General features: G+C 32.5%; 1 protein-coding gene across 1 annotated transcript in view; it reads left to right on the plus strand.

Moving 5' to 3' along the window:
- LOC126774490 (mitochondrial cardiolipin hydrolase-like) overlaps positions 1 to 25727 on the plus strand; it is a 124169-nt gene that overhangs the window by 2413 nt on the left and 96029 nt on the right. Inside the window, exon 4 of the mRNA XM_050496051.1 lies at positions 153 to 428. The gene's annotated coding sequence lies outside the window, so the exon portion shown is untranslated. The remainder of the gene's footprint in view (positions 1 to 152; positions 429 to 25727) is intronic.

The following is a 25727-nucleotide window of genomic DNA, read 5'->3' on the forward strand; positions in this document are numbered from 1 at the left end:
CCAACAAGCTCCTTATAATATTTTTATAGATATGATCGCATATTGCATATGATTTTTCTCTTTTTTAATTGTTAATGTTAATGTCTAATTTTAATTGAATTATGTCACATATATACTGGACTTTTTAAATAATCTTCATTTCTTTGTTTCAGATTGATGCACTTATGATGCAACACCACATGTGCGAGTGTATATTATGTGAAACAAATTTCAACGCAGTGCATCAACAGAGAGTTAAATGTGAAAATGACAACTATAAAACGTGAAAGATAGGTTTTAAATTGTGTTTAGTTGCTAGAAGATTGTTTTACTAAAAATATTGTGGTTTGAAAAAGTGCGCTTTGGATGCAGTGCTAATAGGTGGCGTTGTTGTCATCATTGCTGAGTAGTGAGGAACTCGTTCTGCTATCCACCGCTAGGTGGTGCTGGTAAGTAAATTTTATTATATTAGTGAACGACAGTGACATCTAGTGACAAATAGAACGTTAAGTTTTTTTACGCAGTTGTCTTGAAAGTATCTCGCTAGATGTCACTACAGGTCTCAAAATCGACGTAATGATACGTTTGCGTATCTTATATTGTTATTCTTTAAGTTTATTTTTACAATAACAAATAATAGCCAAAATGCCAGCACTGCTTAAAGTAAATGTATCTAAATTTAATGTATTAATTATTTAAAGTTAAATTTAAAACTTTAAATCATAAATATAATTTTTCATTTTACATACTATATAATTATACAAGTATATTTAAAAAATCATAAACCATGATCAAGCTGCAAACGAACGAAAAATGAAATACTTTAATTAAGCAATAATACTCACCAACGGTTTAATAATCGGCAATTTTTTTAATCACTTTTATTACAAATTACTTAACGATAATGATTTTGTGAACTTATTTTATATGCGATCATTCTATTTAATGAATAATGTCGATGACATTACAAATTTTATAAAAATATTTTTTTTACTTGCGTTTTTGTTCGTACGGAGGTAGCTCTGGCCGGCTGTAATCGCATGAGATAAAAAAAAGGTTTTTGTTAATAATTGCACAATAGTATTGAAAACGTAAATCAAAAGCCACACTAGCAGTATGCATACATGTTATAATCGTTGGTTAATGAAACTTGCAAGATTAATTCGTAACACTCATAAATAGGTATGTTACCTACATGGTTAAATGTATTGGAAAGTTCTGGCCTAACGACGGCTTAAGTGAAATTAAACGAAGACATTTATATTTAGAAGTAGTGATAGACAGACAACCATTAAAGACGGTGAGGAATGACGTCATCGGAAGGCAAAACTGCTGCCGATTAGACGACTCGCCTATTATCAAAAACAAACTTCACAATGTTTAAAAAAAGATAATTTTTTTATGTCGCCAAATTATAAATGGCTCCATGAAATATTAATTTTCGTATCACTTACCAAATGTATATGATTCAATCATACATGATAATCCAATGATTGCAGCAAGGCAATGACAGTGGTTCCGAAAGACAATCTCTATATATTTATTTACTCTGATTAGGGACTCTTTCACCTTAACTATTAATTGAATGCGATAGTAAAGGTGTTATTTATTGAGCTACCAACGTTAGCTTTCTTTGTTACCTCATTTATAAACAAACAAACATTCCCGGAAAGCGTTAAAGATTAAAAACTCACCTATCAGATATAGCATACAAACTGCTTTCATTAAACTGTGTCTGTTGTGTCATGTCACACGAATTGTACTCGTTTTTTTTTCGAGCAAAGACGGGAAACGGCTCTCGTTAAGATTGTTATCTATTCAAGAATCTAGTAATTCATCTAAATATGTTATATAACAGGTTCAATATTTTATGATCGCGACGTTTTATTTCACTGTTTCCTCCTCTCGAAGCCGAGACTTTTGGACTTTATGATATTTATATGTTTTATGATTAAATTGTATAAAATGTAACGCGTTATGTTTATACATTAGGTATAATGTTGTGAATTCTGTATTTTGAGCTTAAATTTATAGAGTTTGATACTAGTATTATATAAATTAAGGTTTTATTCTCTATAATATTATATAAATATATTGAAATGTTAAACGGTGAATATGATTATTATATTGTTAGTTTTTTTTCTGAATATAATACATTCTTTATTATGAACTACAAAGAGTCAGTTGCATTTGTATATTTAACCCTCTATTAAATTTACATGAAATCAAAACTTTAATAAGGAAATATAAAAAAGCGTATGAGATCCCAGCGAAGTGTAGACTGTATGTTGTGCTAATAAAATATAATGCGAGCGAAACCGGCGGGGAGATGTAGTAAATTTTAAATATAGCCGAGCACAGCTGTGTGCCCTCGCCTTAGCCCTTAGGCCGTGTGACTCACGTACGATTTAACATATTAAAACATTTTTATATTTACAAACAAAGCCCTAAAGGGTTAACAGCCCCGGATGTTTCCAGAAATGGAAACTTGGAAGGAAGTCGGGAATAAAGAGGCATTTTGATATGCTTAATGCGACATTACAATGATCGAGTTTACGTCGATTATTTCGCGTTCGAAGGCCGATCATTGTATTGAATGGACAAAGACGTCGGAACTCGGAACTGTATTTAGATAATAAGATATTTTAATAATTATTAACTGTCTGTGGGACTCTATACCCGAAGTTCTATCGTATTCTGTCGGATAATGCCAATCAATCGTTTATATAAAGCTTTAAACAGATTTAAACTGAAATTTTGCTATCTTTTTATAAATATTTATCGATTCAAGGAATTCGATCATATTGTAAAATTTTGTAAAGAAAAATAATTATTTACTTGATTGAATATTGAAAAAAAAAACGAGTGGTTTTCGATTGATTTTTTTTATCCTTTGATAGAAACGAGTGCGACTCTGTAAAAATAAAAACTATCAGTGTTACTGAAATGTTATACATTGGTTAGATGATATTTAATTAAATAAACAAATAAACTTAAGTATCGTATATCTTATTACAGAATAGAAAAATTTATTATCAAAAAGCCTTAAAACAGAACAAAAGACATCTATCGCTTACTAATGAAAAACTAACTAACTTACTTCATATGTCACTTGTGATATGTTAAAAACCAACTTACGTTGATTGGCAATTTTGATACGTATATCCTTTAAATATCATGATTATTATAGTCACTCTCGCATTCTGACATTTCACAATTCTGCGGTAAGTTTTAAGTACGCGAACGCGTATCAAGAAGATCACGGAAGTGTACGCAATTAGTAATTATTGTTTATAAAGGCAGGAGATCTCACAGTATTAATAATTAATCCTATTTATATATGTGTATACATACTAATAACTACAATTAATGTCATGTTTTTATTTAAAATTGAGCTATAATAAATATATAATAAAAATTATCCAGCGTTGTACACAATACATAATCCTAACACTAACACGCGTGCATACATATTGTAAAACGTAATTTATTAGTGAATACAGTAGTAAACAGGCTTAACTTATTCGAATTCATATTATTCAGTTATTTACATAATTTACGACTAGTACTATTAGTTCGTTTGAAACGTAAAAACTCGTTAAAAGGGTCTTTCAAGCCTCAGCTTAGCAGCAGCATCTTATACTGTCAATGGGCGAATAATTGAATTTTACGTTTTTTTTTATAGCAGTGCATCACCTGCATTTAAAAAGAAATATGGAGCAGATCCCTTGCTATATTTGACATATCGTAATTCAATGTCTTCTGCTATTATGTACGTAGTCTCGAAGACGCTATTGTCTGACTAGTATTTCGCCGCGGGCGAAGTTATGGATTGAGCAATTAAGCCCTTATTTATTGGGGGATAGTATTGATTTACGAGCGCATCAAAGTCGGCGGTTACGTCTTTTTGTAGATATAGCGAGCGCCAGGTGCGAGGTGTCGTTCGAATTTGAGTATTGTCCACATTGCGAGGTTTGGTTTCGTTGTACAATAGCTGTAAGGTCTGTGCATAAAAACGTCTTGCAATAAGGGGCCGTACAAAAACTGCATTGAATGCAATATATATTGGATATATTATTTTAAGAAATCGAAATTTCACTTTATTCGCACAGCGTACAGCCCAAAATGGCCGGACCGGACGATATATTGTATTTTTAATCTGCCTTTAACGGTCGGCGGCAATTCTCACTGATTTTGGTCGCGTGCCACCGGCTTTCGACCTATTGTTTTAATGCCTTAAACTTCTGGCTAGCTTTTAACCAACAGATGCAATTTTCGTTTCAATTAAAATGTTTTTTTTTTCATATTGCGTGTAAAAATATCTACGGAGTTTTTATGTGGACAGACTTTTGTGAAGGTTTTAATTTTTATAGGTTTATTTACAAAGTAAACACGTCAGTCACATGCGCCGCATGAATAGAACATCGGCAGATTTTTAACTTTTTCTATTGTATAGATTGAACTGAATGGAGTATCCTAAAACAATATTACTTTAGGCAAAGTCGAAATTTGTAAATCTTTATTTTTTTTTTTTAAATAAAAAAAAAGCAATTTGTAAGTTTTAGGTCAGTCGAATTGAATGGGTAATTGTTAAAACATAACCATTACATATAATTAACGATTACATCTAAAAATATAATATAATGACGAATATATTACTCATTAGCTTAATTATGACTCAAGTAAAAAAAAAATAACGAATTATCTATACATATTGATATTCGTACGTATCTGATATTTCAACCGATTAAATATGAATTTATGATATTTTTTTTAATTCTCTTTATCCATTATACCACTGTCGGCGAGATAACGCATAAAAGCGCGCGCAATTCTGAAATTCCTCAAAGGCTTCGTCTTGCATGCGCGCGCGCCGCTAATAATTTTTATGTCGACATATAAAAAACATATTTACGGTAATATATACAACGAATGAAACAATAAGTACCCATCGCAATTTCTACCGGTTGAGCTTGAACCGAATAAGGCAGATAAGGAGCTGTTAATAATCCTTGTTTTGTTTTAAAGGCCGTTTCCATTCGATCGTGTTCCGAAATCGAGTGACAAAAAAATATTTCGATTGTTTTATATCGACGATGAATGCTTTTTCATGCTTTAGTGACATTCGAGTTCATCCTGACACGGTTGCGTCGTAAAAATAAAAATAAACATATGCTTTTATGACAAGTAACCATTGTATACCAGTGAACTCCAATTTGTTATCTACAATTATACTAATACAAGTCATTATATATGTATAGATATTATAAATGCGAAAGTTACTCTGTCTGTCTGTCTGTCTGTCTGTTACGCTTACATATTACTTTTTTTAACCACTGAATCGATGTTGATAACATTTCGGTATAAAGCTTGAAATCCAAGGCTACGTTTTTTACAAAAAAGCTGCCTCCCCCCATCACGCGAGCGAAGAGGCGAAAACTATTATTTTATAACAATAGTCTTCAGTTTCGCTTATGTTTACGATATATGTATTTATTGTACTTACTTTTAAATTGGTTGTTTTAAATACGTACCATTTTTAAATTGTAACAGTAACTGCCTGTTAATGGTCCCACTGCTGGGCTAAGGCCTCCTGTCCATTTTGCGTCGGTTTTTGGAGCTTATTCCGCCACGATGCTCCAATGCGAGTTGGTAGAATACACACGTGGCAGAATTTCAATGAAATTAGACACATGCAGGTTTCCTCACGATGTTTTCCTTCACTGTATGAGATGAATTATAAACAAAAATTACGTACACGAATATTCAGTGGTGCTTGCCCGGGTTTGAACCCACGATCATCGGTTAAGACTCACGCGTTCTAACCACTAGGCCATCTCGGCTAAGTAAATTGAATACACATAAAACAACTATATGCTTGATAAATAAATATATATAAAATACAAAAAAGCTCAGATATTCTTGTCAATAAGAAAGGAGGTCTTACTTAAAGTTGTTACTTTAATCGAATTATAGAATAAAAGTAAAAACAATTCACCGACCGAAAAGTTAAATTTACACAAAGAAGATTTATACAATGAAATTTTGGCCTATTTATATAATATTTAGAAACATAGTTGATTTTTGTTTTTAAAGTAATATAATAAATTATATTTCAATTACAAATGTAAAAAACAATTATTATATCATCGTTGTATAAGTATATTATATACTTTAAAATTGTACTGTGAGTATTATACATAATATATAAATATGAGAGAAAATGAGAATTTCTGCTTTTTTTTTAAATTCTTTTAATAATAACGTCACACGAAGTTGCCTCGCGGTAATCGTAAAGCGAAATAATTAGACCACCCAGACATTCGAGTTTTTATGTATAAGTAGTATTATTTTCGCTTTAAAAAAAATAACAGCGGGAAAGCTCGTTTCGGCACATTAATTTCTCGTGCTGTAACACCTCCTCGCTGCCGACAAAGGTTTTCTCCATGTAAAGTCGAACTGTAAATAATATATGAATGTTAATGTACATCGTTAGTGCACACGCGACCACGTCTAGACCGCAAACGAGGAGTTTTTTTATGAATAGAACGTATCTCCACGGTTTTGCTGATATCATCATGAGCTTCAATAACGATGCTAGGCGCGTAACTTTTTAAAATTTGTAACGCAACGGTCTTCAGCTACTCTACCGCCTTCAATACTTTGTATCGCTGTTAAACGGTGAATGAGCCAGTGCAATTATATGAATGATCTGATATACATAACATTACGTGGCTGGTAGTGCAGTGGCGTTCTAAGGAGTGGTTTTGCAATTGTCTTGGTACATACTGGATGTACCAAGACAATTCACCACCATTTAAAAGTATACACATATAACCTAAGTTAGTTATCTAATGAGCTTGTTATAATTACTGTTAAAATTTTGAAGACTGATTAGGACAATGATTTTGCGCCCTTTTCTCAAACCAGTATTTAATCGAGAGACACAAAAATGGTTGGATGTTTTTTTAAAGTATAGGTAGGCGAGAGGCCACCTGATGATAAGTGGTCACCAACACCGATAAACAGGCATTGTAAGAAATGTTAACCATCGCTTATATAGCCAATGCATCACCAGCCTTGGGAACTAAGATGTTTTGTCCCTTGTGCCTGTAATTACACTGGCTCACTCATAACAATACCGAGTACTTCTGTTTATCGGTAGCATATCTGATGAGTGTGTGGTACCTACCCAGGCGAGCTTGCACAAAGCCCTACCGCCACCAGTAAAGTCTCATTGCACTCATTTCAGCCCAAAAAATGTGTTCTACCGTCATAGTGCATTTGTTTCTATTATTAGTACTAGTAAGAGTAAATTACCTAGTTTTAATATATAGGAGAGTAATCTATAATTGTTTATTTGTTGGCTAGTCTCCCTTGAGATTGGCCGCCGTGGCCGAAATCTGTCAGCAGGACATAATCATGATTATCTATAATAATATGGAATCCGTAGTTCGCCCATGGTTCATTTGTTTTCTTATTAATATATATATGACGTTATATGGCAACAATGTATTTTACGTAATTTTTATGTTATACAAGGCAAGTAGATAAATGTAAAAAAATAAACTTTTCCTTGCAATCATGATATATTATTTTAATATAGCCCTTGCAACATAAAATATGGCGTAAACAGAAGCTAGCAGTACACATAGCAGTTTACGTCTTCCGGAGATCATTAAAATTTATATAAACAAATAATATTCTTCGCTATATGGAAAATCAATGTTCGAACATAAATAGCATTTTAGGCATAGTGTGAAAACCTCTTTAATAGAATAACTCTTTACTGACATACATGATGTATTTAAAGTTTTTTTTTTTTAAATAATACTGGCCTATGGTACTCTAATTAGAGACTCATATTCTGTGTTAAATGTTGCCTAATGTTCGTTCGGCTAGTCCTTGTCTACTTAACATAATTATAATATTAGGCGAGCGTGGGAAATACATTATATTTATTATTTTATTATAATCGTGACCTTGATTTCGATTGATTGATTTTCTTCCATTTATATATTTTTTTCAGGGACGTATAATTTTATTTTTATCTATCAATCGGAAATCATTCATAACAATGTAACGGTTAGCGTGGTTTTTTTTTTATTTATTCCGTGAAACTGACATTTTATACCACGAAAGTAAATGTTATAGTTATTCAACTTTTTTTTGGATATTTTTTATTAATCAGCATTAAAAATATGCTATTTGTATAAATAAATAGTGAATTGTGTTAATTTATAAATTGAATTCATTTTTAAAGAATCTTATTTAAAAAGGCATTATGTAAAAAGTGGTTCACATATTAAAATTCTAAGAATCGCCCGTTAATGTTTCAGAAGGTAATTCGAGCGCCGCGGGCGTTTTCTCACGCGTTCTTATTTCGAATTTCGGCGCGAACCAATGCTGTCAGATCGCACCGCCGCCGCTTTGACGTTCAGATACACGCAACGGTCATTGACTGATTCCTTTGTGGTTGACAGGCTTAATCGTGAGATATTTGTTAAATATAAGAGAAGTAATAGGGATTTAATAGACGCTAATGATGTTTGTATTAACGCACTTATCGAAACATGAGAATTGGAATTTTAAATTTCGAAGATACCTCCTTCATATTATGTTTAGATTTCTGAGTAATACATAATTTGGAGTCCTCTTGTTTTAACACACACACACATATATATATATATATATATATATATATATATATATATTCATAAAAATCACGAACAATACATTTACCCTTTTATGTAAAAAATGTATAATATTAAAATTAGTTTATGGAATATTAAAATTTACTGCGTTTTAAAATTGGAACAAACCTTCCTGTCAAACCAATGTTTCGTCTTGAGATTAATGACTCATGACAAACCAGTTTTTTTTTTAACATGTAAGTAATTAATCTTGCTAAAAATTACAGTTATTTGGCTATTCATTCATATTATGTATCTGAGCAATGGATGATTAACAGAGAAAAAATACAATTTGAAAATATTTGTAAAAATATTCGAAATATTCGAAATTTTCAAATATTCGAAATATTTGAAAATATTCGTCCGTCTATCTGTTTGCATATTCTACGGATTCAATTCATTCTGAATTTAAAATAATACGATAATCGCATATTACATGTTGTCTTATATTAAAAAATCAAAATTAGTGAACACTATTAATCTAGCGCCTCACAGCAATCCAAAGTATCGCTGCGATCCGTTTGTATATGCAAAATATTATATATAACAGCGCAATCGATCTATTTATGTATTATTTACAAATAACGCGTGTAGTGTTTATTAAAGATTGTATGTGTTAAGACATTTCATATAAGATTATGTATTACGGACTTATGATTAGTAAACAATGCGGTGTCTTCTTCTTTCGAATGTCTAATCAATAACGTTAGAAAGAGACAAATCATTCTTTGAATAAACAGCGGCTATACAACGTCTTCTTCATAGAAGACGTTGTATAGCCGCTTCTCCTCAAAAGGGAGAGGAGGCCTTAGCCCAGCAGTGGGACATTAACAAGCTGTTACTGTTACTGTTACTGTATACAACGTCTATAAGTCAGTCGTTAGTCACATTACCAACATTATATAGTCATAAAGCCTTAAGTCAGGTATTTTTTGGACTGGAAAGTAACAACGTTATTGTTTATCACAAGATAGATAAGCATAGCATATGTTATACGGAACACGACACTGGGCTTAACATTACAAACGTTAAAACTTCTCGGAATTTTCAACGTAAATTGTACACGATTTATTCTCAAAACACGAGCCCCTTACAAAAGGTTATACGGACTGCCGACATGTTAGAGGCACAAGGTCGATCGAGTCGAATATATTTAAGAATACAACAAAAGGCACGAGCTAGACAATTTAAAATTATTTGCAACAAAATTCAATATACACTGTGTGCGAAACGTTTTGGGAGCTCATTACACAGTGTAAGTCTACCGTGTAGCTGTGGTGATATTTTTATATTATTATAGACAAGTAAATATTTAAAGTGATCTTCTCTCTTCTTAAATAGTGCGCTGAAAACGTCATATTTTATACCCCTCCTGTGTCATGAACCTTGGTTGTAGGGCTTTGTGCTCGTCTGGGTAGGTACCACTCACTCATCAGATATTCTACCGCAAAATAGCAGTACTCGGTATTGTTGTGTTCCGGTTTGAAGGGTGTGTGAGCTAGTGTACATGTGTGACATAACATCTTAGTTCCCAAGGTTGGTGGCGCATTGGCGATGTAAGCGATAGTTAACATTTCTTACAATGCCAATGTCTATGGGCGTTAGTGAACACTTACCATCAGTTGGCCCATATGCTCGCCCGCCTACCCATTCTTTATAAAAAAAGATGGTCAAGTAGATAAAAAAACGTGGATACTCACCAAAGACAGCTATTCAATTCTGGACAAGTAACACTGAGTATATTGTGAAGATAATGCCACGCACACACCGACCATAATTATATATTTTTGTGTATTATTATTATGTATGGTATATAATTTATCTGTTTAGATGATATGGACCTAAAGGTTCTTCCTTTATATTAAATGTATGAAGTGTAATCGAAGACCTGGGTCTCTTGTCCAAAGTACGAGTAGAACTACGTGTAACTTTTTGGGTTGTCTCCAATGTTCGTATGTATCTAGAACTGTCTTACATTTATGATACTGTACACGATTAAGTAAACGATAGAAGAGGTTGGAGTTAGTATTTGATGGTGTACATACGGGATACATTAATATAAATATATATGATTATTACATGTGCATTTTCCAATTCCAAACCTTCTCCTCAAAAGGTAGAGGAGATCTTAGCTCAGCTGTGGGACATTTAACTATATAATATACAAGCTTAATCCACTTAAATACATAAAAATTCTCTATCGATATTGTGAATTATTTATGAAATATGCTTATAATATTTAAGTAATCTGTTTTCTGAATTAATGTTATTATATAATACATTAGCGAATAATCAGTTTTAATATTGAATACAAATTAACTAATTGAACTATAATCACGGACTTTACCAAGGATAACATCATCATTATTTGCTAAATATTAATAAGCCGATAGTTTTGTTTGTAATAGGAATATATAACGTAACATTAATATTCGTAGAACCTCAATGTGAAAATAAACGAAGATCAAATAGTACGATTCGTTGAGTTTTTCTATTAGACAAACTCGTAATTCTACGTTCGAGTTTAAATGTCAGAATATGATATGTGACATTGACGACAATAATTATAATATTTAAACGGTTTTCGATATTTTACGATCGTCTCGATTATTTAATGTAATTTATTTCCTATATAATAACTTAGCGGCTCAAGGTTGTTCGTAGAACGATTTTTTATATATTCATTATAATTATTAAAATTTCTATTTCTTTCTTGATTAAGTTATACTTATAATAGAAGTGGGTTAATTAAGTGGGATTGATCGATGCTATGTTTGTGTTGACTAGATTTACTGAATTACATTTAGATTTTGATATGAGTTGGTCTAACTTTTGGTATTTATTGGTCGATGTAATTTGTCGATCAGTAATAAGAAAAAGCAATAGAGCTTAATAAATTTTTATTTAATCCTAAATCATTTATAATTTTATATTTTTGCGTTTTTAATGTTTTGCCCTTATTTAGAAATGTCGATACCAGATGTATTGTATTATAAAGCAACTTCGTAAAAACTCTATTCTAGTCAAGCAAAGATTTTTTCGGCATCCTGTCACTATATTTTTAAATATCAAAATAAATCTTTTTCTTACTTACTTACATGCATAGAAATGAAACTAGCGTCTGAGATAATCCCCGTTTTGTCCCTTAGACAAGGGTGCATTGTTTTTTTTTATCAAATTGCGCTACGGAAAGAACACGTGCTACACTGAAAAAATTACGGTTCGGGACCTTGTTCGATATAGTTTAGATTTGATGTAACGTCTAAAGTTTCGTACGGTGAATACGCTTCGATACTTTCTTGGGACTTTTCTTTAATTTATTAGTAAAGTTTTGCTGGTAATAGCTAGTAATTAAGACACTTAATACATGTAAGAACTATTCACAGCATAATTTTAAAGGCTATTTTGTTTTTTCTTTTTAATATAATTATAAGCTATACGATACTTTTAAATACTTATTATCAACAGACAGCAAAAACTAATGATTCCAGAAAGCCGATATGAAACATGGGTTTATACACATTATATTAGTAAACCAAACGGTTTCTCTACCTCCTTGGTCTAGTGGTTTGATGTAAGGCTGCAGACCCGGAGGTTCTGGGTTCAATTCCCAGGTCGGGTCAGTAAAGAGTTATTGGGTTTTTCTGTCAAAAAATTCTCAGTATCAGCCCGGAGTCTGGAAGTTGGAAGTGTGTACACTCCCGTGCCTCGGAAAGCACGTAAAGCCGTCGGTCCTGCACCTGAACTCTTTCCGATCGTGTATTAAACCAGACGGACATATCTTACCCAGGTAATCCCCCTAGAGAATGACTCGGTAGCATGCGCAAGCGATGCCGTGGCGCTCCTTGTTATGACGGAATGGGTACCGCTGGTTTTTTAGTGGGTATTCCGTTGTTTGGGGTGCACTCGGCCCCTCGGACATCGGCAAGCCCCACATACCCCCCCACTTTTTCCGTGGGGGAAACGCGTAATGCGTTTTTATAAACATATCTTACAAATTTGCAATAGTTATGTTCAGTTTTAATCGATATTATTCGCTTTGTTCATTGTAAATATTAATTTAAAACTCAAAAATACTTTATTCTATTAACGTTAATATATTTAACGCAATACCTTAACTAAATAGATAAATCATTACATTATAACTCATGGTCACAGCACGCATAAGTAAGCGGTACGCCGGCTGCGGCAGATGTCCGGACCCGCTCCCTTCAATTGCCTGGATCCAACATTTTTTTGCACCGAACTGATTGTGATCGCTATTGTGATGCATTGTAGCCGATGCATGCATTGTCAGAATTCTGAGATTTCACCGTTTTCAAATGCAATTTTCTTAGATGTTTTGCTGGAGATTAACTGTGGGAACGATTTGTTCCGGGATTAGGCTTATTGTCTGAGCTCGCGGGAATTAGAGGAAATAAGGAATCAGTTCACAACATTTTGATACCTTACGGCTTTATCTAAATGTAGTTTAGGCGATGACTAATTAAACGATGTCGTGCCTTCGCTTTCGAATGTCAAATCAATGATAAAGCTGCTGAACAATGTTTATAAAGAAGTATGGAAATGTCTTTCGTCAATTTTAATTAAGCACATGAAATTTCAGTGGTGCTTGCCCGGGCTTGAATCCACGGTCATCGGTTAAGATTGACGCGTTCTAACCATTAGGCTATCTCTGTATTTCAGGCCATCTCTGCATTTCTTGCAACTAGAAACAAGGCCTTTATTTATTTACGATTCGTTTTTAATTCGATAGTATCAAGAGGTAACCTCATAAACGTTGTATTTTTAAGGTTTTGCGTATTACACCTTTCGAAGTGAATAAATGTAAAAAGATACCACAAGGTGGTCATTAACACCATTCCATTATAGATTATACGTTTAAGCTTCACGCTTATGCGAACATGTGATGACTATAACTGGAGGCGGGGTCGTCGAACTATCGATAAATATTTTATGAGAATTTAATTAACATTATTTTTAATTTAACGCGCTATTGCATCTTTCTGTTCCTTATGGAGTTGCGGAATGCTTTTAAGCTTAATGCAAAATGTCAGACGGCCAGCTGTCCAAGTTAAACTTAGATAAATATCGGATGTTATATATATATATATATATATATGTATAGTAAGTTGTTGTAGTTGTACTGTCTTAATATGGATCTTTAATGTAACTTTAGAATTATCTTTACTCATTTTTTTAAAAATAAGTATATAATAAAGTTAAAAGTCTGTTTATGACTCACAGTCGGGCAAAGAGTGTTTTTTCGAAGAGGAGGTTTTCTGTGTTAAAAAAAAAGTAAGCTGTATGAAATATGTCATTATTTTTGTTTTTCGTCACATTTTTTTGAAAATGTTAACTAAATAATTTCCATGGTAAAGTTACAATATTAAATAAATTGACTCATGAATCCCAATAAAAGTTTTCGAAGGCAACATATACAGCGATTATATAAACTGGTCACGTTGCGTCGATAATGTGCGCCGAGCCTTAACAGTTGTGACCCTTGCTTGGACCCTATTTGGACCTTTACAAGATTTACACTAAACGTTATTACACATAGCTCCTAAAATACAATTGGATACGATGGACGTCGATAGACTTTGGTGAAATGATTTTCAGCCTATATTTTGTTGTATATAAATGCGGAATCTTTTCACGAACTGTAGCGAACGTGTTGTATTTTGACGTATAATTTCATTAATAATATTAATTAACTTTTTTCTCTATTGAAATAGTTTTAGTACTAATATACATTCAAAGAAACTTACAATAGGAAACCCATGTCTTAGGGGTCAGTGCCATCCCATACAGTAATTCGAAGCACTTTTTAATAAGGATTAATTAATACGTAAAGTTACTACCGTGAAACGTTTCGGAATGTATATTTTGCCGAGAAGAAACGACAAGAAACTTAGTAGATTATATATAAGTACAGTATATAGATTATTGAAGACATATAGACTAATAGTCAGTATGATCTCCCACTGCTAGTCTATGGCCTTCACGCAATACATGTTTTTTTTTTGTTTTATGTAAACACATTAAATTACAAAAGTATACCTAGATTATTTTAGTTTTTCTTCCGTTGTCTCCCTGTTTTACCAGGAGATGAATAACATTTGAAGTCCGTTACGATTTTTATATACATACGTTCTAGGAATTGAACGTCAAAAGTCTAGACAAGACACCTGTTCGCATCTAGAATGTTTGGAGTGAATGACTTTTACAGTTTCTGTTGGCGAGATGAGTTTAATATGAAATGTATTTTTAATTTTTCTTTTAAGTCGACCTTGAACTTTTATTATGATCACTTATCATTCTTATGATATTTATATATTTGGATAATTTCTAGAAAATTATTTTAACAGTCGGATTTAAATTTAGTAAATTACAGGCTTAATATCAAAAGTCTTTTAGAATACGATTATTACGATAGGTGTAACCAAATGATTCATTTAAAGCAAGCATTTACGTTTATTATAACATAAACAAATATAAAAAAATTTAAAAGTAATTTATGGCGAAACAGCCTGAATGTTTTCCTTTTAGAGTATCCTTATTTAAACTTAAAATATTTAAGAAAAAAGTCCACGACGACATCTTACCAAAATTAACGTGTTCTTTAAAAATTTGGAAATTCAAGTCACGTATGGAGACAGTGCGAATCCAACAGCCGTTTTAATCTTGCCGGAATGCCGGAAGCTCATAGTGACATCAATTCCCAGTTATGGACCAATAAACACGATGGATTTGAATATAAGGCGACGGGAAGGCGTCTCTCTCTTTGTAGACAAGGGGTAACAGTAATCAAGTAGCTGGAAAATAGCTTGGGGCCTTCTTAATATACCCGAGCTCATAACTGTCCAACCATCTTAAAATACGACCCATCAGTAGGAAATAACTGTTCAACTATTATATAAGAACCTTTTATAGTTTGATATTTTCAAAGTCGTTAAATATTTGCCATTATACGTAGACTACGTAAATGTTTAATATTAATATATAATGCTATTAATCATGAAATGTGTGTCTTTTTTATAGTTCCTTGTATAATTAGAATCGTAGGCACATATGTACGTAGAGCTGTAATTTTACCGTTTAACTTTTTCATGTATATATATTCTTCTTTCAAATTATCTACTTCGAAACTTCAATTACTTGTTATCCGGTCTAAAGATTTTATTGCCTACAATAAAACAAACTGTGATACTAACGTTTTCAAATTCCCCTTTCAAGGAAATACACTCAATAAATCTGTAAATTCCATAACGTTTGTCTAGACATATGTTTTTTTACGTATATTTCAATGTTAAGTATGTATCATAAAATAGCTGTTAGAATGTGCTCAGTTCATTATCCAAAACCTTTTGCCTACAACGTCTGGCTATGCCAGCCCTTCAGTGCCCACCCCTTATGGCCCTAATCCCCCTTTTATAGTGGTTATAACGACCGATGTAACGACAACTCTGAATTGTCCTACAGCTCTCAGTGAATTTAAAAGAGTGCTATATTTGGAGACGTAATTTTGTTTTGACATTCGTACGTGTTCGAGTTTATAATTTATAGATTAAAAGAGTCATAACTAAGATTTACTACGAAATCTGTTGAATGATTCAACAATAAATTAGTCTTAAAAGTAATTGAAGTTGCTTTATCGACATAGATTAAGGCAATCGTTCAAATGTCTGATATTGAAGCTATCAGTGTGTTAAAGTAAGGGTGGAATGGATATTAAAGCTGGAATGGTCTGAAAAGTTACCCCGACATGCTTTAACGGCCCCGACGTCGGGCCGTTTAGACATAAAAATAATTCGCTACGTCATCTTCCCCTAGAGTTCGCAATTAGTCCTAACGGTATCGAGATATATTGTTATACTTTTCACCTTTTTCAAGTGTTCCCTGTAAATCTTTTTTATAACAATCCGCCCCCTAAATAAGTCTAGACAAATGAGCGTCTGCCGTATTACTTACGTCTAAAGGACGCGATAAAATTATTTTTCGACCTCTTTACGGTCAAAACGTTTCTGTTTATACGAATAAACAACGATTTATTGTAAGCAAATAAGCAATTATAATGACTAAGGGTTGGTAATATTTTTTTTATTAAGTCATGTATATCTATGTGGTTGAATAATAGTTTCTGTTGTTTTTCGACGCTATCGTCAAAGGCGATTTAGATATATATGATAGAGGTTAATTTGGAACAATATTTGTAATAAACAATGTTAGAAATATTCTTTCGTATATAAACTGTTAATTTCTTATCTGTGTGTGTGATAAAACTTAAGTCGATCAATAATTAAGTTCCGCAGTCGTGAGTTAGTCGGGCGGTCGGTATCATCTAATGCTAAGAGCAAATATTGATCAATCCCATTTCAAAGGAAGGAAGTTTGTTTTAAATGAATTGATATCCTTGGTATTTTGGTGTTTACAAGTATGTTATCCAATCAAATGTAAATAAAATTATGAACGAACATGTTTACACCTCCTTGAGTCAATTCTACTAAAAAAGTGTTACTTTATCACATTCGAATCGAAGCGTAATCGTTGCCGTTTATCCGTTTTCCTATTCTTTAATTTAATTATCGACTATTGTCATAAAAGTTAACAATTAATTTTGGTTTTGACGAAACGGCTTACGTTAGCATAATATCGTTTCGTTACCGAATCGAATAAATATATAATAATCAAAGTTGGATCGGAATTGAATTCGGAAAGTTTCGTTATCATTATAGATATTAATATAATTAAAATAATAATATAATATTATAATAATATTATTATTAATAATAATTGTACCCCTGATTGGTATAATTAATTCGAATAAATAGTTTTAAACAACTGTTGTTCAAACATATTTAAATAATATTTATTTTTTGATGAAAACGCGTGGGTTTAGTATTTGTTGATTGACCAGGTACAATTATATATATATAATTGCATTTTATTATCATACCAATGTCATAACTGGTAACTATACCATATAATCCTGTAAAATGATAACGTGAAAGTGCTCATACGAGTCCATTTCAACAAATTATATTTATATTTTATTGTAAAGTTATTGATTTCATTATATAGCTTCCGCCCGCTCGCGTATTAGCTTAGGTGCTAGGTAACCGTAGTCCTTTTCAGTACCTCTGACAACGTATAACAAACAAACAAACATAGCATTTATAATATTAAGGGTAGGGTACATAATTATCACGTTTTTCTCGTCATTTGTAGCATTGACGTTGTTTTTTTGATGTTCTGCTGCCTACCTGCCTTCGCTACCTGACTTAGCAGGCTAGTTGAAATTAAAGTAACGAACCCATGAACATCTTTGTGTGAGGCGATTGAATAACACTCAAAGATATTACTATAATCGAAATTCGAAATATTGGTCGAAATAAGTCAAATTCACGATTGGTATTATCTTTCTTCATGTTCTTGTAATACAAACCAACAATCCGCTGCAAACCAGATTAAACGGCACTGAACTAGTTTTTTTTTGGAAATTTCGAAGTACCTATACTATAATCTGCAATCAAAAAGGAAAGGAAAAGAAATCTCTTAAACAGAGATAAGTTACCCAAAAAAAAATGATAAAGTATCGGAAAATAACAAGAAATTAACATTCATTAATTAATCGGCCATTTTTTTAAGATATCTACCATACGGTACGATAACAAAACAACTTTGTATGATTTATTATATCATAATATAACAAAACTAAATATGTTGTGTTGTATACCAAAGAATACAATACCATACAAGAATAGAACTATTACGGACTATGTATGTATGATACTTTATCACTCGGAGAGCGATTTCGTCCAGAAAACCTTTGAATAGAGTATATGAAGTGGAATGAAGCGGCAGAATTGTCCAAATGTTCCTTTATAATCATAATCTGGAATGTTGTAAGTACCTGTTATGCCTGTCTGCTTGTAACTTCATTTCGATTAATCGGAGGAAGCGGTATTTTGACACAAAGCTCCAATATTGTTGAGTATCGTTTTCGATCAAGGTGACCATTTTTAAGAATTACTGAACTGATCATTATAATTTCTTTTAAAACACTTCGTCAGGAGTACAAAAAAGTGACGAGCCGGTTGGCGTGGTTGGTAGATCCTTGCCTTTTCACGCCGAAGGTTGTGGGTTCGATTCCCACCCAGGACAGACATTTTTGTGAATAAACATTGTCCTGTTTGTCCTGAGTCTGGGTGTAAATATCTATATATGTATTTACATATAATATGTATTTACAAAAGAAAAGTAGTATATGTAGTATATCAGTTGTCTGGTTTCCATAGAACAAGCTTTGTACAAGCTTAATTTGGGATCAGATGGTCGTGTGTGAAAAATGTCCCAGGATATTATTATTATTATTATCTTCTGTCCCCCTCGCACGGGAGCAAAGCGCGTATATTATTAATATTATGTTGCATGAGTGTAGCGTATTTTTTAAAATTATAAATACATTTTCTTCAAAACAATAATACTCTAATGATTGCCTAAAGCGTAATGTTATCAAAAGCGACCGCTGTCGCTGTCGAAACAAAAACAGAATGCAGTCCATCTACTGATTTGATAACTGTTCGAATTGCACCATAAAACGACCTCGTAAAATCTCGCACTTACGTTGTTATTAAGGAGTCGTTTGTTTTATGATCGCGTATTAAATACGACTTGGAAATATGCAAAGATACTAAGGACTGATGTTCGCATGAAATTATATTGATTCATTGAATTTTTATTGTACAATGTACATGGGGTATATATCCTACAGTTTATGTCTTATATCACTATTCAAGAGTTTTATAGTAAATAAAAGCTCTTTTTTTAATTTTTTGTTTCTATCGATAGCGATAGCGATTTTACCAGAATACATCATTGCATATTTTCTTCTAGTTGCTAATATACTTGATCGTTTAATTCTAAAATATTCGTATTATACAATATAATTTCTAAATAACAATAACTCTACGGATATTATTTTAATTAAAAATAATTAAATTTATACAATGTATGTATTATTTGGACATAAAATATTTCTATCCTTTAAGTAAGTTATTGCGATTTTCCTAACAGGTCCACGCAAATTTGTATATTTATTTATTTATAAATAACGTACCAAAGTATTGAAATTGGTATAATATCCGGATTTCATGCCGGATAGCATTCTCTAGCGGTCCACATTTAGGCTAAGCAGAAATACATTTACCTCAGTAATCCTGACGTTTCGATAAACTCAATCAGTACGGTACAGTAACAGCCTGTTAATGTCCCACTGCTGGGCTAAGGCCTCCTCTCCCTCTTGAGGAGAAGGTTTGGAGCTCATTCCACCGCGCTGCTCCAATGCGAGTTGGTAGAATACACATGTGGCTTAATTTCAATGAAATTAGACACATGCAGGTTTTCTCAACTCGATCAATAAATAATAAAATATACACGAAAAGTAATGACAAAAGAAAAACATGCGAGATTTACTAGAAGAAAATCATCTTAAAACTTAAAGCCTCAATATTAATTTAATGATGAGGGTCTGTAGTCATTGATGAGACGTGCTAATTAATTAACGTTATAAATTCCTAATTGCTATTTTTATTATATTAAAAGGATAATTGAGTAATATGTTAATAAATTAACCCTGAAATTTATAAAGGCAATGAAAAGTATTTTTGATAACATCAACGAGGATAATATCGAATACAAATTGTGAAGTGGATTTTCTATGTCAGTTATTTTCTTAATTAGAATCTCATCCGCATCATTGCTTCTCTTATCTCAGTAAACAAGAAAGAAATCATAAAATCTTGGAAATCGTACAAATGTGAAAATTCACAAGCACTTTAATCGCTGTTATTATACGTTATGATATTCAATAACATGCTACGCTTTCACAACTCAATATACATACATTATTTATGTACTTAATATAAATAATTACCAAATCGAGTGTCAATTCAGCTTTTTGAGTATCAGATATCTTAACTAAATACTCAGAGTAAAACAATAGTATTTACATAGTTAATTAATCTTTTAAACTGTAAGACAACAACTTTTTGTGCCCTTCTATATATATTTTATGATTACAAGCAAACCGACGACAGACATTGTCGGCAATGTAGAATAATGACGAGCCGGTTGGCGTCGATGGTAGATACTTGCCTTTCACGCCGGAGGTTGTGGATTCGATTCCCACCCAGGACAGATATTTGTGTGCATGAACATGTATGTTTGTCCTGAGTCTGGGTGTAATTATCTATATAATTATGTATTTACAAAAGAAAAGTAGTATATGTAGTATATCAGTTGTCTAGTTTCCATAGCACAAGCTTTGTACAAGCTTAATTTGGGATTTGGTGTGTGAAAAATGTCCCAGGATATTATTAATATACTAAAACTTTCTCCGGAATGCGCTGCGCCTTCTGATATAAGTTTTATGTGTATTGATTTAGCAACTTTTTTCAGTTAGACAATAAAAAAAGTCTTGTTTTATTAATATAGATTATAACTTATAAATTAATTTTATTTAAATTTATTTGCGTTGTTTGTTGAAAACATCTCCCCAAATAAAATAACAACCCATGTGCATGTGTAAACACAGTATATACTCACTTAAGATTCTATCTCTGTTGCGCGCAGTGCATACATCCTGTCACAGCAACATACCGGAGAAGGCTGTTATTTGTATATTTTTAGCACAGTACTTAATAACTATGCATATTGTTCTTAGGCTTATTGTGAAACATGATCGTTATTAAAATAATATACAATCCAACAATGAAGCTGATGGTCTGTAAATCAAATGTATCGCACATAAATCTATTGTTTCGACACTTCGTCCGTCGGTAAATGTGTCACCGCTGTACAAAAACATCTCATAAGATTTGGATTCTTCAAATCGTAAGTAAGTTGAGATGGCCCAGTGGTAAGAACGCGTGAATCTTAACCGATGAACGTGGGTTCAAACCCGGGCAAGCACCTCTGAATTTTCATGTGCTTAATTTCTGTTTATAATTCATCTCGTGCTTTTCGGTGAAGGAAAACATCGTTAGGAAATCTGCATGTGTCTAATTTAAAAAATGAATGTAAAAAATCAGAGTATTATATGTAACCAACAAAAGGAGACTTTAACAAGTATCCGCAGGCCCTAATATAATATAATATCCTCATACATTATTCACACACGGCCATCTGATCCCAAACTAAGCAGATCTTGTACTATGGAAACCAGACAACTGATATACTACATATACTACTTTTCTTTTGTAAATTCATACTTATATAGATAGTTACACCCAGACTCAGGTCAACCAGACATGTTCATGCACACAAATGTCTGTCCTGGTTGGGAATCGAACCCACAACCTTCGGCGTGAAAGGCAAGTATCTACCAACCACGCCAACCGGTCCGTCTAATGCGAGTATTGAACAAAAATATATATTAAAAACTAAACGTTCGTAGTAGATCACTTACGTTGAAAGCATTTTTCGTAATATTTATATTTATTGATAACGTCAACGTATTATTTTACGATTAAAATTAACCCAAGAGGCGCTGATAAAAGCAATACGGCAAACGATTTATTTGCTCATGACATTGTCAGAGGCATAATTTGCGAAACGTTTTCGTTTTAAATCATAAGTTTAAAGCTTGAATTAAATTAAGCAATAAATATTTCATATAAGTATTAGAATAAAACGCAAAACAGCAATACTTGATATTGTTGTGTTCCGGTTTGAAGGGTGAGTGAGCCAGTGTAATTACAGGGACATAAAATCTTAGTTCCCAAGGTTGGTGGCGCATTGGTTATAAGCGATGGTTGACATTTCTTACAATGCCAATGTCTAAGGGCGTTTGGTGACCACTTACCATCAGGTGGCCCATATGCTCGTCCACCTTCCTATTCTATAAAAAAAAAAAAATAAGGCGTTGCTTTTCATATTGGATGAACATTTTATATATTATTAATAATTATTATTAATTTGTATTTTTAATGGTCTCGTAATATCTGATGATTAACTATATTTTATGACTATTTTAATGCGATGCTTTTTATGAATTATGTGAACATCAAATAACTTTTCAACCTCTGTTTAGCTATCTAATGTATCTAATGTTGGTTGTCCCAAATAAATAATAAATAAGTGTTATATTTCTTGAGTCCTTTTGCGAAGTAGCTTAGTTGAATTAAATTGTTGATAATTAACGGCAAATATAATACTAACAGTTTTAATGAAGACATCATACGTCAATAACAATTATTTTTTAATGTATTTTATGTTGACGCGATACTTTGTGAATGTTGTGTACATTTATACTCGATATACACCAGAAGTTGATTTTTTTGTGAATGTTATGTGTGCCACCATTTAATATGTATATTGTTAGTACCGTAACAGCCTGTGAATGTCCCACTGCTGGGCTAAAGGCCTCCTCTCCTCTTTTTGAGGAGAAGGTTTGGAGCTTATTCCACCACGCTGCTCCAATGCGGGTTGGTGGAATACACATGTGGCAGAATTTCAGTGAAATTAGACACATGCAGGTTTCCTCACGATGTTTTCCTTCACCGTAAAGCACGAGATGAATTATAATCACAAATTAGGCACATGAAAATTCAATGGTGCTTGCCCGGGTTTGAACCCACGATCATCGGTTAAGATTCACATGTTCTTACCACTGGGCCATCTCGGCTTATATTGTTAGTGTTCCTATTAAATAAATAAATAAAAACTACTTGAAAAAAAAATTACAATTCTTCTATTACTTATTCCAATAGTCTAATATCTAAATCTTAAAACTATTTTTTAAAGTGTGTGTTTTTAAAACCCAATTATTTTTTGTATAAGACTTACCTGATCCACAAATGCCAGGACGAACCATTTAAGGAATCTATTAACGATTACGATTATCTTACTTCGCACTTAAAACGGTGACCACGTTCATTAGTAAATCAAAATATATTTATGTGATTTTAAATGTCATAAATATATCACTGTAAATGGTTATAAATAAAACTGATTAATAGTTTTACGACGTCACTGAGAAACGGGGACAAATGCATTTTTTTTTTAAATTTAAAATAGGTAGGCAGTCTGACACATTTGTCGAGGCCCATTGGCTAGTATAAGATATATTAACCATCGCTTACATCGTCTATGCGCCATCTACCTTGTCTGAACCATGAGTTATGTACGTGTAATAACACTGGCGCACTCACCCTTGTTCCTGTTACACAAAAATACTGAGTATTGTTGTTTGTTGGTGGTGGAATATGTGATGAGTGCTTGGTGCTTACTACCTATCCAGACCCTCTTGTACAAGGCCTTAGCCTTTACCATTATTAGTACAATTAATCTTTGAATTACCATTGAATGATTTTCATATTAAGACACATTAGTTTGTAAAGCTGTTACACGTTAAGCGTTAACTCATCAAATAGCTTATATGCCTTAATAGGTAATGAATCCAATTATCCTAGTGAATCTTATATACAATAAAAAAATACAAAAAATAAATAGAATGAAATTGAATAATTAATTTTAAATAGTGTTTGTTTGAAAATAATGGTAAAATATAATTAATATAGAATTGATTTTTATATTTCATTAGGATATTTATAAAACCTAGGCATCTTCACCCTAAACCAAGATTATCTTTACAAGTCAAAGCCGCAGACAACTGCAGTCTGTAAATAAATTTTAATTACACTTCCGACAATTTCACAACACAATTGCCGGTCGGTGTGGATGAGATGTAAGAATTGTGAATACAAAGTAATAACAAGAGGGACAGAGATGAAAACGTCGGAGAGAAAATATTAAAGTGTATGCCGGTCGGACACCTCGAGCGTGAAGCGATTAATATTTGCAGGGCTGTCGCATTCTGTCATGTTATCTTGATCGTAGCTCTGCGAAACATTTCGACCACACGTTTGATGGTTTGACGCTTCAAAACATATGTACCTTTCCAGGAACAAATGTGTTACGGCCGTCCGACCTACGTGGTTAGACTTGATAGCAGGGCCTGGCATAATGACGAATAAAGTAAAATTAAAAGATTTTGAATTTAGAATGAATGACGTGCCCGAGAAGACGTAGACAGACTACGACCCGACGGGGAGGATGTTTTCGTATAGCGAGGCTGCAAATGAACAAAATGTTACTCTGTATTTCATTCTCTCCAAATACAAAGTATACTTAATAAACATTTCCACATCTTGTATCTACACTATATATAAATAAATAAATATAGTCATTATGAAAGTACTGTTCTGTGGTATTTCTTTTGCGGGATGCTAAGTAATATTGTATCTTAGATTTGTCAAGGACTTGAAATAACGTTGATTGTAATACAAAAAATTAATATATTTTTTATTCTGTAAAAGTGACAGCCCTATTTATTTTTGCATTCCAACTCAAAAGCTTAGTTTATGCAAATGAGATTATCAGAGTTGTCTCCCAACCGCCAGCCCAGCAGAGCGTTCAGTGTGGTTAATTGATAATGTCAATAAATAAAACTACCTTACGGCCGTACCTGCGGCTCAGCGCGGCTCAGTGCGGCTACAATCTGTTTAATTATAAAATCATTCATTGTTTCATATGTAATTAAAAGATTAATATTGTATTTAAAATGTTTACGAATGGTAATTTTTGAACTTCCGTTTAGTTCCCACGATGTCGATTCTCTTGTCTTGTCTTGGAACGCCTTATATTCAAACGCTACTAACGGTAATCTGAAATATATGTTCATTTTTTTTACTAAATGTTGTCATAATCATAATATTATTTATGTACACTTTTACATTATTATAAGATAATATTAGACGCAAATCTGAATTCTGGATCGTACCTCTAGTTCAGAATGATAAACCACAAATTCTATGGGGGCGACGAGCTCTCTCGGCCGATAAACTGTCCATTTTATAATATATTATACTAATAGGACAGAACTAATACATTATGTCGATATATGTACAGACATATATTCAATGGTTTTGGATTATAATCTAATAAACGTTTTTTTTTATCCAAAATCTTAATTTTAAATGAAGTTTCATT

This window comes from Nymphalis io, chromosome 16 (assembly GCF_905147045.1).
Source record: "Nymphalis io chromosome 16, ilAglIoxx1.1, whole genome shotgun sequence".
In the NCBI taxonomy this organism is placed as follows: domain Eukaryota; kingdom Metazoa; phylum Arthropoda; class Insecta; order Lepidoptera; family Nymphalidae; genus Nymphalis; species Nymphalis io.